Below are 13,598 nucleotides of genomic sequence, written 5' to 3' on the forward strand. Positions count from 1 at the left end.
TACAGGCATGCCTTATTTATTCTTCTTTTAATCTTGCCCTGTTGAGTACATAGTATGCAGTAAACACTTAACAAGTGTCTGAACAAAATTGAACTGACTTTACACATAATCTCACATGAATCATGACATGTGGAGTGTTTGAACTAAGAGGAACTCAAAGACCCACTCAGTTCCTCTCAGCAAATAATAGGCAGGCCTGTCCCACTTCTCACTTCTGTGCAGAATGGTCCAAAACAGTCACTATATTTTTTCCAGCTGAGTGTCTTTTTTAATCCAAGCTTCACAACCTTCAACAAAGTTCTCTGACAGGCCACTATCATTTGACTGAAATTATCAGAGTAAAAAAAAATAGATGTAATTCTGGATTGAGTTCCACTTTTACCTTATAAATGAAGAAACATAGACCTAGGAAGATGATGTGATTTGGCAGAGGTCACAGAACTAACTACAGAGTGAGTTGGAACTAGACTATATGTCTCTAGGTTCTTCATCCTGTGTTCTATCCATTATATAACATTGGTGTTCATAGAAGTTTCAGTGCCTTCAAGCCAAGGAGTGAGCACTTGGGGAAATTTCTAGCAAGGCCAAATGAGTATGTAAGGCAGGGAGGGAGGGAATAAAGGAGGGCCTTAGAATCATATAGCTGTCTCCCTGTCAGTTCAAAAGGCAAGGGAGTTATTCAGCAACTTTCGCTGAAGTCCTTTTCAGGCAAAGGTACAAGGCCCTAGAGATCTAGATAGATAAAATAAGGACTCTGCCCTAGGACTTATAGACCTATAAACAGTGAAAAACAAAACACGGTGATAAGTGAGCTAACAGAGATATGCCTAGAGCCCTCCAAGAGCCAGAGGGCATGACCCAGAGAAGTCAAGGATGGCTTAACTGAGGAAATAACTTTGATTCTTCTGAAAGGAATTATGGTTCTGCAAAGCAAAGAAGGGAAAGGGTATTCCATCACAAGGAACTGTGTGCAAAGGCATGGCCTAGAAAGAGCTTGGCATATATAGAGACTAGCAAAGACTTCTGCATGGAAGGGACATTGATATGTGTAAATGGAAGAGAAGAAGGGAGAGGATTAAGAACAGTACCAGGGGGGGGCGCCTGGGTGGCTCAGTGGGTCCTTCGGCTCAGGTCATGGTCCCAGGGTCCTGGGATCGAGCCCCGCTCCAGGCTCTCTGCTCAGCGGGGAGCCTGCTTTCCCGCCTCTCTGCCTACTTGTGATCTCTGTCTGTCAAATAAATAAAATAAAAATCTTAAAACAAAAACAAAACAAGCAAAAAAAAAAAAACAGTATCAGGAAAGGGATCTAGAAATACAAGCAAAAGCAGGCTGCTCTGAAGGAGTCTACAAACACTGTTAAGACATATACATAATTATATGAGGTGCCTGGTTGGCTCAGTGGGTTGAGGCCTCTGCCTTTGGCTCAGGTCATGATCTCCGAGTCCTGGGATGGAGCCCCACATCAGTCTCTGCTCGGCAGGGAGCCTGCCCCCCCCCCCACGTGCCTCTCTGCCTACTTGTGATCTCTGTCTGTCAAATAAATAAAATCTTTTTTTTAAAAAAAAGACATATACATAATTATAACACATGCTGGAATGATCTGTTGCTTTTCAGACCACCAAAGGAAGTTCAGGGGAGTCAGAGAAGGGAGAGATGATTTCCCACTAGTGGTCAGAGACTATATCACTGATTAGTCAGGCACAGTTAAAATTGGTCCTTTTGAATTTTGCGGATTCAAAGAGAAGTTAAAAATCTGCAGTATCATTACATACCTGGTCATGTTCTTTTTGCATCATATCTTTAAATTAATAGACCAAATCCTAAATCCCAACACACTGCCCATTCCCATTATATAACATGTTGTATATTTTGTTCACCATTCTATGGTCAGCACCTAAAACCATGCCTGGCACCTAGTAGGTATCATATAAATATTTGTAGAATCAGTCTTTTGAGTAATGTGTGTTTACCATGGCAACCACATACACTAGATTTTCCAGAGTCTTTAAAATAGCTGTCCTTTAGTTGCCATTAGTACAACTGTGTTTGTCATGCATCTGGAGTTCTGACTTAGAAAATACGGCAACAAAACTCATAGATACAACATAGGACAGCTTCCTTCTCATTGTCAAAAACTCCCTATGCCAGCCTGACTATTTGGGAGGGATAAGGGAAGGAAATATGGTTTTATGTAGAGTATACCATTTCTGGGCTGGTAGCCTCAGCTACTCCCTTCTGTGTGGTTGGCTGACCATGTGGTCTCTGATGAGATTATCCCCTCCGCCTCATCCTTTGCCCACTGAACACACAGGCTTTGGGAGTCTTGGATGAAAGTAGAAAGCATTAGCATCTTGGAAAGGATGTAGTTGCAGCAGCCTTGTATGGGTCTTTCCAAACAAGTTTCTGGCTGTTCTGTGGGGAGAGGAAATCTCCAATATCTGCAGAAATGAAAAAGTGTGTTGTTACAAACTTAGCATCTGCCCAGCACTCCCTCAAGTATAACATTTAATGTACATTAATTTTTTTCTCCTTCTCCTCCTCCTCCATCTTCCACTGTCCTTCAATTTTTGTTTGGTTTTAGATTCAGATGTCAAAATTAATGGGTGCACATAGATTTTTTTTTTAGTTGAGGAAGAGGCTTGCATTATATCCCAACTTTTCACAGCCTATTTCTATCTCCTAGAAAATTTTGCATCCCTTCTGCCTTTCTTAATGGTTTTACCACTCTCCCATTCGCCCAAAATAAAAATCCTCAGATCTCCCCTGTTTCTCTCACCACTTCATTCTTGATTCCTCTTAATTCTACCCCAAATTATCCTCACATGTATCTCCTCTTGTCTGCCACCTTAACTGAGGCTCTCATTCAGTCTTTTAATTGACCTCCCTGATCTCCTAATCAGAGTAGCCTTTGCACTGCTCCCTAAAACATGTTAGACTGTGATGCTGTCTTCCTATGAAGCCATGGGCGGCTTCTCATCGTATAGGGAATAAAATACAAAGTCTCTGGCATGCTGTTCAAGACCATGTTGAGTCTTGCCAGAGACCAGCCAATCTTTGGAAATGAAAAATCTATTCAAGAAAAATAAATGTATAAAATCAACTGGATATGTTATATAAATAAAAGCTGTTGTCCAAAAATCTACTGCAAAAGAATGTGTGTGTATGCATGTAAATAGAGAGATAAATGTGTACGTGCACACACACACACACACAGTATTTTAAGTAGTTATTAAGATTTCTAGGCAAGTCCACAAAAGTCTATTCAATATATACTTGTAGGCAAACTACTGTGCATGTGCAATTTTTAAAAAATTATTCAGCAATGCCAATAAATACAACAGGAAAAACCACTTAAATTTTATATTATTTTTAAAGAAATAGATCCTTACTACTGGCCCTTGGGGTGAGAAGATGGACAGACAACTTCGTTTGTCTTATTAGGTTACGTTTACTACATGCTTACTATATGCCAGGTCATGTCCTAAGTCCTTTACAAGCATTAGCCTTACAAGTATTTGATCTTGGGGTGCCTGGGTGGCTCAGAGGATTAAGCCTCTGCCTTCAGCTCAGGTCATGATCTTCGGGTCCTGAGATCAAGCCCTACTTCGAACTCTCTTCTCAGCAGGGAGCCTGCTTCCCCCTCTCTCTCTGCCTGCTGCTCTGCCTATTTGTGATCTGTCTGTCAAATAAGTAAATAAACTCTTTAAAAAAAAAAAGTATTTGATCTCACAACAACCTTATAAAATAGGTATCATTCTTTTCCCCACTTAAACAAACAAGGAAACTGAGGCACAGGGAAGTTAAATAGCTTGCCCAAGGCCACCCAGGGAGTGGTAATGGTGAGATTTGAATTGGGGCAGCTAGGTTCCAAAGCTCCCACTGTGAATGACAACCCTAGATTAAGAACCCCTGGAGAGTTCACCAGAAGATACCGGGCCAGTTAATATCGGTGAATGTGGGGCGCCTGGGTGGCTCAGTGGGTTAAGCCGCTGCCTTCGGCTCAGGTCATGATCTCAGGGTCCTGGGATCGAGTTCCGCATCGGGCTCTCTGCTCGGCAGGGATCCTGCTTCCCCCTCTCTCTCTCTCTACCTGCCTCTCCATCTACTTGTGATTTCTCTCTGTCAAATAAATAAATAAAACCTTAAAAAAAAATATCAGTGAATGCACAGGGAATGTCTAAAGCTGAAAGTACATGACTGGCTGGGGATGAAGCTAGGTAGTCAGGATTGGGTACTGAGAATACAGTGTTTTGTTATGGGTTTTTTTTAATAGATTTTTTTTTTAATTTATTTCACACACAGAGATCACAAGTAGGCAGAGAAGCAGGCAGAGAGAGAGGAGGAAGCAGGCTCCCTGCTGAGCAAAAAACCCTGATGCAAGACTCCATCCCACGACCCTGAGATCATGACCTGAGCCGAAGGCAGAGGCTTTAACCCACTGAGCCACCCAGGTGCCCTTGTTATGGTTGTTTTGATGCTAGTGCTTTTTTGACATTCACACTTAATTCATTTCTATGAAGAATAAAGCATTAAACTTTCAACTTAAAAAATCAAGTACTCTGTGCAGTAGAAACTCATTCTAATATCTGGATGAAGTGAGAGTCAGATTGGGGATTCAAGGCTGGGGAGTGAGAGATTTGGTAAGAGACAATGAAGCCTAGAAACGGGGTAAGGTTGTGACACACATTACTTTTTCTTTTTTTTCTTTTTAAGTGATTGGCTTGATATTTAGGACTGTCCCTGGTATCAAAGTGGTTTAAAAAAAAAAAAAAAAGATTCTACTTCAAAAAGGGACTTAGTTAGAGGAGGATGAGGTTAAGCAGTGAGTGTTAACCACAACCTGCCTTGGGCAGAAGCAGAAGGAAACCTCAGGCCAAGTAATGGAAAGAGAGTTGCTTTCTGTTCTGGTTGTCAGAAAGGGCAAAGAATCAAAACATCACTTTTGCAATGGATGAGTTTACAAAATTGCAGGAAGTGTGACAAGACTTGAAAGACAAAACACATTTTTTTTTTTAAGAGTTCAGCTTTTTATTGAACAGGTTACAGAAGAGGTTTAGCCAGAAAGACCAAAATCCATGTCTTCATCAGACTCCTCTGATTCTTCTTTGTTCCCACCTACTTCTTAGCTGGGCTGGCCGTGCTGCTGGGGCAGATCCACTAGCCCCTACATTGCTGATGTTGACACTGACCGTTGCCTTTGCAAACAAGCCCGAAAAGTTCAACACTTACACCCGCTGCTTTAATGAGGGCATTGATCTTATCTTCCGTGACTATCACCTCCTCGTGGAGTAGGCTTAGGGCCACATAGATGCAGGCGAGCTCCGAAAAGGGTGGGCAAGTGCTAAGCGGGTGTGGCTGGGCACAGGGTAGTCACCAGATGAAGTGAGGGTCTCACCCCAGCGTGGCCTCAGCTTCCCTGGAAGGACCAAGCACCTTAGTGTAGCTGAGGAAAGGCAAGACACATTTTTTAAATATCATGTGATATCTTTCTGCTGTGGAGTACTTCCCATTTGAAATTTGGAATTTGACCAGGTGACGTCACCTCTGGTATTTTCCATGGATCAAGACAAAGTATTGTGAGAAGACTGGGATACAGAGTCAGGTTCAAATCTAGAGTGTGCCACTTGCCAGCTGTGTGTCCTCAGGTGAATATCAACCTCTGAACGTCAGTTCCATCACGGATTAAAAGAGAGTGATAAGGGGTGCCCAGGTGGCTCAGTTGTTTAAGCCTCTGCCTTCGGCTCAGGTCATGAGCTCAGGGTCCTGGGATCGAGCTTCACATTGGGCTCTCAGCTCATCAGGGAGCCTGCTTCCCCTTCTCTCTCTGCCTGCTTCTCTGCCTACTTGTGATCTCTCTCTCTGTCAAATAAATAAATAAAATCTTAAAAAAAAAAAAAGCGGGGAGTGATAATATTGCTCAAGTCTCAATGTTCTTGTGGACCTTAAATTGTGCCTCAGCTAGTCATCATTCAGTAAATATTTATCAAATGGCAAGAGCATTTAGTAGCATTACAGCTAAAGATTTTATTGTGCTTTTCTGTATTTCTTAAATTTTCTACTACAAACATATACTGCTTTTGTAATTAGAAACACAGACATAAAACTTAATCTTTTTTTTAAAGTGACAGACATAATTTCTCATATTTTCACCTTTGCTTTCTTTGCTTCTTCCGTTTCCCTTTCTGCTATATATAAAAATGCGTCTTCTCCACCCCGCAATATTCAGAAGATGCTATGGGATGTCAGTTATTCTCTGTACTGCAACATGGCTTTAAGGAGTTCAGCTCAGCGTACCCAAGTACTTAAATGGGGCTGAAGTCAGTGGTAACTCAGTGCCATGGGAATTCTGTTCTCGACATTACTCATCGGCCCCCGTCCTGACACTGCCTCAGGGAGCTCCACTTTTTTTTTTTTAATCTTACTAGTTTCATATATTCAGCATCAAAGACTAGAGGCACTGACATAGGCCGCAGGAGTCAAGCCTGCAGTGGGTCTTTAGAAACCAAGGAGAGTGTGGGCAAGTGTATTAAATAAAGCAAGGTTCTGGCAGAAAACCAGCTTCTAATCTTGAAATGTCCCCTCGTTCTCTTCTTTTCTTTGTAATTTTAGATTTGTGGGTACCAGATCTCCATATTTGCCTTCCAGATCTCCGTTAGCAATAAGAAAAGTTGAATGTAGGGATTTAAAGCTGAGTTACACCAGCCCCTGAAGCATTTTCACATCAGGAGGCATAACCAGGGTATCTGTCACATCTGAAGCTACCTGGTCTACAACGCTCTCATGCTGTGGGCCTTTTCTCATACAAGGACCTAAGAGAAGAGCCAAAGAGCCAGGATCTTTCTGAGTGTATGGGCTTCTGGGAGCACAAGATGTGGTCCATCAGCTTCCTCTGAAACCCGCACCTGCTTGCTTGTTCCTATTTCAGCAAACATTGCTGTCATCCACCCAGCGGCTTAGGTTAGAAATCTAGGAGTCATCTTTGACCACTTCCCCCCGCCCCCATTCACGCCCCACATCCAATTATACATGCAGACCTACTTACTCTACTGCTTTAAATGGCCCTCAGAGTCATCTGCTTCTCTCCATTTCCACTGTTACCGACACTCAAGACAGCCGTGCTCTCCTTCCTCTATAACTAGTATCCTCCAAATAGGACAGTTGTCTGAATGCCTATAGCCCCAGATGACATCTACAGAGAGGATAAGGAACATGTAAGGGTCACAAGGCAGTCAGTGACAGTAGCTCCAGAGGAGAATTCAGGCCTTCTGGTCCGAAGTTCAACATTGCTCCTGGACACCATTTGTTCATTCATTCACTATGCAGTTAACCCTTGAACAACACAAGGCTTACAGTTGAAAATTTGCAGATAAATTTTGAATCCTCCCAAACGTAACTCCTAGTAGCCTACAAGCCTTGCTGGTAAGATAGACATTCATTTCGTATATATGTTATAACTGTATTCTTACAATGAAGCGAACTAGAGAAAAGAAAATGTTATTAAGAAAATCACTATGAACAAAAACAAATCACTAACAAGAGAAAATACATTCATAGTACTATACTGCATGAATTGAAAATAAAGCTGCATATAAGTAGACTCAGGTAGCTCAAACCTGTGTTGTTCAGGGGTCAACTATATTGCATTGAGTCCCTGACCAGTGGACTAGATGAAACCATTGTCTCCCTCTGGGGTTTCTCCAGTGTCACCTCCAGGGATGACTCCCCATATTGGATTATGGTTTTCAGCCCGTTAATTTATGGCCCCATCACTCTAGCATACTCTCAGCTGCAGACAGAGTAGGGGATCTCTCAGACCCCTGCCAGTCCTCTCATTCCAGCATCCCACAAGTTGGCTTCTGCATGATCTCCTCACAAATAGCTTCTGAGCTCGTGAGAGCAACAGCAAATACACACTTCTTCTGAGGAAAAGATTCCATGTAAGTATGATATTTACAACACAAATAACTGGAAATGTTTCCCTCTAGACCAAACTTACAATGTAGATAGGAAAGGAAAGGTTTCAAGCTCCTTCTCTAGTCAAATGGCCAACAGAGCTACTTCTTCCCATTCTGCAAAAGCATGAAAAGCATCTTTACATAAACAATAATATTCTCCTTGATTCTCCCATGTTAAGCTCAGAGATCATGTGACCATAGAGCAAATTTCTCCCATACCATCACATGCAACATCCCATCACATGCATAACTCTGTAGATAGCTTTGAAACAAATAGGTCAACTTTATTATTTGCAAACTAAAGCTAATTACATTGAGCTGTCAGGGTTGTTGTGTTAAAAGAGATAATGAAGGTTGAATTAAATATTTCAACAAATATTGATGTCCCACCCATCATGTACTAGATGTTCTGCTGAACTTGGGGTTTAGCACAGCCCTAAAGTGATAGGAAAGACTTCTACCTATATGGAATTTATAGCCTAGAGACTGACCATGAGAGGTTCTCCAAGGGTCACACAGTTTGAACTGAAGCCCCGCTCAAACTCTCCCTGATTGAATTCTCCCTCCCAGTGACCTGAACTGGAAGCTCAAAGATGGTGCCCCCTATTTTGATTAGCATCATAATAAACATAGATCCAACCACATTAATGCCAATACACTTTTGGGTGTTACAATGCCCTTATGAGACTAATGCTTTTGAAAACAAAGCAGAGACCATAGTGGCATTTTTTATGAGTAATAACCATTTTATCACAGATTGTGATTTTCTCCTGCTAGAAACCATGTGTTTCCCTTAAATCAAGGAGCTTTATAATAAATGAGCTGAATTAGCATTTATTCAAATCAGGCTTACTTGCTTAGATTGAGCGAATGAAATGAGGGATTCTAGAGTGCAGAACAGCAGCTTCATCAAGAAGGTGCTCTTGCACTTGTAGGTACAGTGCCAGGCCCCCCTTCCTCCTTCCATCTGTCTGCTGCACCAATTATCCTGTCCGTAAAGTCGTCTTCAGCCATCACCTCATTCAGTATACTCTACATGACAGGATGTGCTTCCAACATCAAAGGGGCTTTCAGCTTTTCCGAAAGCTGTGTCTTGGCTTCCTTATCATTTTATATCGTAATTTGTTCAGCATTCAGTCAAGAAACTGATAGAAATGGAAGAGTTATTTACTGTAAAACCCCTGGTCTCTGCTCATTGTAAACCACCGATCTTCCTGGTTGTCTGTTACTGGCAGATAATCCACTGTCTTGGGTGGGGTGAGCATGAAACCACCAGCTAATATCTCACTAGGGGAGGGGAGTGACCACAGGATGTCATCCTCTGTGTCAGAAGAGTGGCAAATATTTAGCAAGGGGGATTTCACATTTGCTTATCTGAGAAATGCTCCGTGTCTGTACCATGCTGCTGAAATGACAGTTAAGATCTCTTTCATCAAGCTTCCCCCACTGACCCTATATGCTGACACAATTTTTAAATACTATGTCATGGTATATTAATCACACTCATATTTATATTGGCTAGTATTTGTTGGCTACAGTCTGTCCAGCATCATGCCTGACGCGTACTTTATCTCAGTTAATCCTCATAGCACTCTTTGGAGGTAAGCATATTCTCTGCTTTCAAATGAAAAAAACGGGTTCAGAGAGGGTAAATGGCTTGCTCAGGTTAATTTAACTAATAAATATAAATGCCAGGATTTGGGGGCCACTGGGTGTCTATTTCTCTTTACTCCCTTACCCACCACCCAAACACTCAAATCCCAATCCAGAATTGAGGGGACCATGCTCAGAGCATCCTTCCTCGCCTGTATGTTCACTCCCTCCCATCATCTGTGTCCAAGTCTATCTCCTACATAGGATTTCAGTTCCTGTGAGGGAAAGAGAACTTACTCATCTTTGTGTTCCTCCCCAGAGAATAGAACATAGTACTTCTCTGTTAAGGACATTTTAAGTGAAAACACACATACCCAAACCAAAATACAATGCTACCACTAGAATTTCTGACTCCTGCTTCGGAATTATAGAAAGGCTCCCATTTTAAAATTAATAAGGAATCCAATCATCTTCTTGTGCCTATCTGATCTTAGCCATAGAGTAACCAAATAACGAAACCCCCTTTTTATTGCAGCTCCAAATTGCAAGTCCTTTGGCTGTCCAAAGCCAGAGAGAATAAAATCCTCCCATCCTTAGCCTGACTCTTGAAAGTAGCTGAGCAGAGACATGCCGTTGTTCGAACGTGGATGGAAGAACCTGGTGCTCTGCATGAACACCGAAGCTTCCCCAGACTCCTGAGAAGCTGGCGGGACTCACTGCACTCAGCACATGAGAGGAGACCTCTCCCCTTCACTCAAGGTTGGCCTCACTTGGAGCAGTTGCAGATTGAGAGACAGAGTTCTTGGCCTTAGTACTTAAGACTCTTGACACCTGAAAGTCATCATTCCAGTTGGAATGAAAGCAACGTGGAACAAATAGGTGTGGAGGGATCAGCAAGCCAGGAAACAAAGACCAACATGGCAACAACAACTCTCCGCATGTGTGCAGCATTTCCTGGTTCTCTGGCGCTTCCTTACATTATTTGTTTTAATCCTTACAACAGGCTGAGGGGTGGTAACATTTAAAAGTGTAGAAATGAAGCTTCAAGGAGTTAAGTGACTCGCTCAAGGCCTCCTTGTTGGTAAACATAGACCGGAGGGAATTGAATTGAGGTCTCTCTGACTCCAAAGTCTAAGCTCTTAAACACTCATGCTAATCATTAACCGCACTTGCCTAACCGTTCAATCTGTTCTTGGCCATCAATACTGGACACTAAATTCTAAACACGTTCTGCATTTTATTTATTACTTTATTTTTATTTATGTAAAAGCTAAATGTATAGTTCTCATCCTGTAAGATGAACACTATCGTTCTCAACTAATCTTTTTTTTTTTTAAGATTTTATTTATTTGACAGAGAGAGAGATCACCAGTAGAGAGAGAGGCAGGCAGAGGGAGGAGGAAGGAGGCTCCCTGCTGAGCAGAGAGCCCAGGACCCTGAGATCACGACCTGAGCGGAAGGCAGAGGCTTAACCCACTGAGCCACCCAGGCACCCCTCAACTAATCTTTTAGCTGTCAGCAGAAGTCTGGGCTAACAACCTGCTCTAGATAATATACAGGGATATCTGGACTCTTCATCTTCAAACTGTCAATCTTACTGAAGAAACTGATGCCCAGAATGCGCAGACCAGATAAGCAGCAGCCGTTACAGACTTGAGTCTGATGAAAAATACTACGTATTTCGTTTATATTCATAGGTTGTGTTATGGCTAAGAGGCATGCCATATATATTATTGTATTTGATCCTAAGGAAAATTGTGAGGTAGATAAGGTAAAAAGTAATAGTATCTCTATTATACAGATTCAGAGGCACACCCAGAATTATTATCTTATTAAATTCTAGTCTTGAGAATCCAAATCCCAAATAAATGAACTTCTAGCCCTTTTAACTCTTCAGTAATACAGCTGGAACTGAGGTCAAATCTTGACTCTACCACACATCTGTCTGAGCCTTCAGTTTTCTCCTCTGTCAGATAAGGGATGAGGATGTCTATCTCATAGGATTGTGAAACTAGATGAAGTAATGTAAGTAAAGCCCTTTCAATCAAGTAGTGAACAGAACAGATGCAGATCCCATCCTCATGGACCTGGATGGGGAGGGGGGTGGTGAAAAAACAAATGGGCGGTGATTACATAACTTGACGATGAAGTTACAAGAATCGTTAAGTGTTGTAAAAGGAAAAGACAGAATGCTCTGTAGACATACCGTAGGGTGAGCTAGCCTCCGCTGTAGTGGGGAGCAGGCCTCCCCAGGCAGTGATCACTAAGCTGAGTCCTGAAGGATGAGTGGCAGTCAGTGAAGTTGAGGGGAAGGCGTGGGGAGAGGGGGGTACAGGTGTGGGTTGTAGCAGAGAGTATTCCAGGCATGAAGGGCATCACCGATGATGAAGCTTGGTGGCCTTGAAGATCAAAGAAATGACTTCTGTGGCTGGAGTGTAAGGAGCTTCAGGAAGAACAATGTGTAAAGATGCTGGAGAAATAGGCAATCTCCAGGCTATGTGGAGCCTCACAAGACAAGCTAAAATTATTGAACTTTAACCCATGAGATGTCATGGAAGGGGTTTAAGCAAGGGGCGGCATTAGGCGAGAGGTTTAAAAAGTCCAGTTCTGAACTAGGGAAAGTTGCATCTTTTTAAAAGCTTTCTTTTCTTTTTTAAAAATAAACACCTCTTTCACACCCCTTATATTGCAACAGTGATATAGACTGTGCGTTTGAAATATAAAATGAAAAGATTTAGACTGGGGCAAGTAGCAGCTCCTCCCTCTACTACTTTCAGGATCCAGGACAAATCACTGCAAAGCCTATCTCTGCTCTTGCTACCTAATACAGTTTCCTCTCTAAGCAAAAGTTATCTTGTAGATCTTTAAAGTACTTTGAGAACCAGGGTACACACTTCTAGGAAGCTCATTTATTCATTGTTTGTATGTGTTTCTTAAAGATTTTATTTATTTACTTAACAGAGAGAGAGAGACAGAGAGAGAGGGAACACAAGCAGGGGGAGTGGGAGAGGGAAGAGCAGGCTTCCCACTAAGCAGGGAGCCTGATGCGGCACTCGATCCCAGGACCCTGGGATCATGACCTGAGCTGAAGGCAGCTGCTTAATGAGTGAGCCACCCAGGTGCCCCTATTCATTGTTTTTGTTGAACAAATATTTATTAAGCATCAGCCATATGGCTAGCATAATATTAGGTCCTGGGGGTTCAGAGGTGGATAAGATACAGACCCTGTACTTTAAAAACTCACAGTTAGGGGTGGACATAGGCCAGAAAAAAAAAATAAGTAGTCACTTTGTTGTACACCTGAAACTACATTGTGTATCAACTATACTCCAATTTAAAAATATTTAAACAAAATAAAAAGGGATGGAAGAAAATACATACATACATACATACATACATACATACATAAAAAGTAATGACAATAAAGTAGGATCTACTACAAGAGAAGCAGCAGGGATAGAGTTATTTACAGAACCTAGAGTCAGGGGAAATTTTCAGTAGAGCTGATATGCACATAGTATGTGCTTAATACATGTTAAGTAATTGAATGAAAAGTTTGAGCTGTCTTTACCTCCCAATTTTAATGATATGTGATTGGCATATAACACTATGAATTTAAGATCTACTATGTGTTGATTTGATATACTTCCATATTGCAAATAATTACTACCATGACACTGGGTTTTTTTATATTTAATTTATTTATTTAGAGAGAGAATGTAAGGAGCGGGGAAGGCAGAGAGAGAGAGGAGAATCTCAAGAAGACTCTGTGCAGAGTGCAGAGCCTAACACGGGGCTAGATCTCACAACCTTGACACAATGGCCTGAGCAGAAATCGACTCTGGACGCTCAACTGGCTGAGCCCCCCAGGCACCCCTACTACAATAACATTATTGAGCTGAGTCGTAAAGGTTGAAGGGAAGCCTACCAGACAATAAGAGGAGAAGGGAATGAGTAAGATCACAGATACCATAAAAGTGACTTTTTCAGATTACTTTATCAGCAATCAGCTAGATAGTTTGAAAGGGAGAGATTGTAGTTAAAGAGAAC

General features: G+C 41.9%; 1 long non-coding RNA gene across 3 annotated transcripts in view; it reads left to right on the forward strand.

The window, feature by feature from the left end:
* Positions 1 to 13,598, forward strand: part of LOC132025147 (uncharacterized) — a 140,852-nt gene that overhangs the window by 48,977 nt on the left and 78,277 nt on the right. Inside the window, exon 4 of one of the 3 annotated variants that reach the window (XR_009406435.1) lies at positions 10,084 to 12,232. The exons of 1 other annotated variant lie outside the window; for it this stretch is intronic. This is a non-coding gene — a long non-coding RNA (uncharacterized LOC132025147). Of the gene's footprint in view, positions 1 to 4,302; positions 4,522 to 10,083; positions 12,233 to 13,598 lie in introns of those variants that run through there. One more of the 3 variants, XR_009406438.1, reaches the window with a different exon arrangement.

The sequence above is a fragment of the Mustela nigripes genome, chromosome 1 (assembly GCF_022355385.1).
Source record: "Mustela nigripes isolate SB6536 chromosome 1, MUSNIG.SB6536, whole genome shotgun sequence".
NCBI lineage: Eukaryota > Metazoa > Chordata > Mammalia > Carnivora > Mustelidae > Mustela > Mustela nigripes.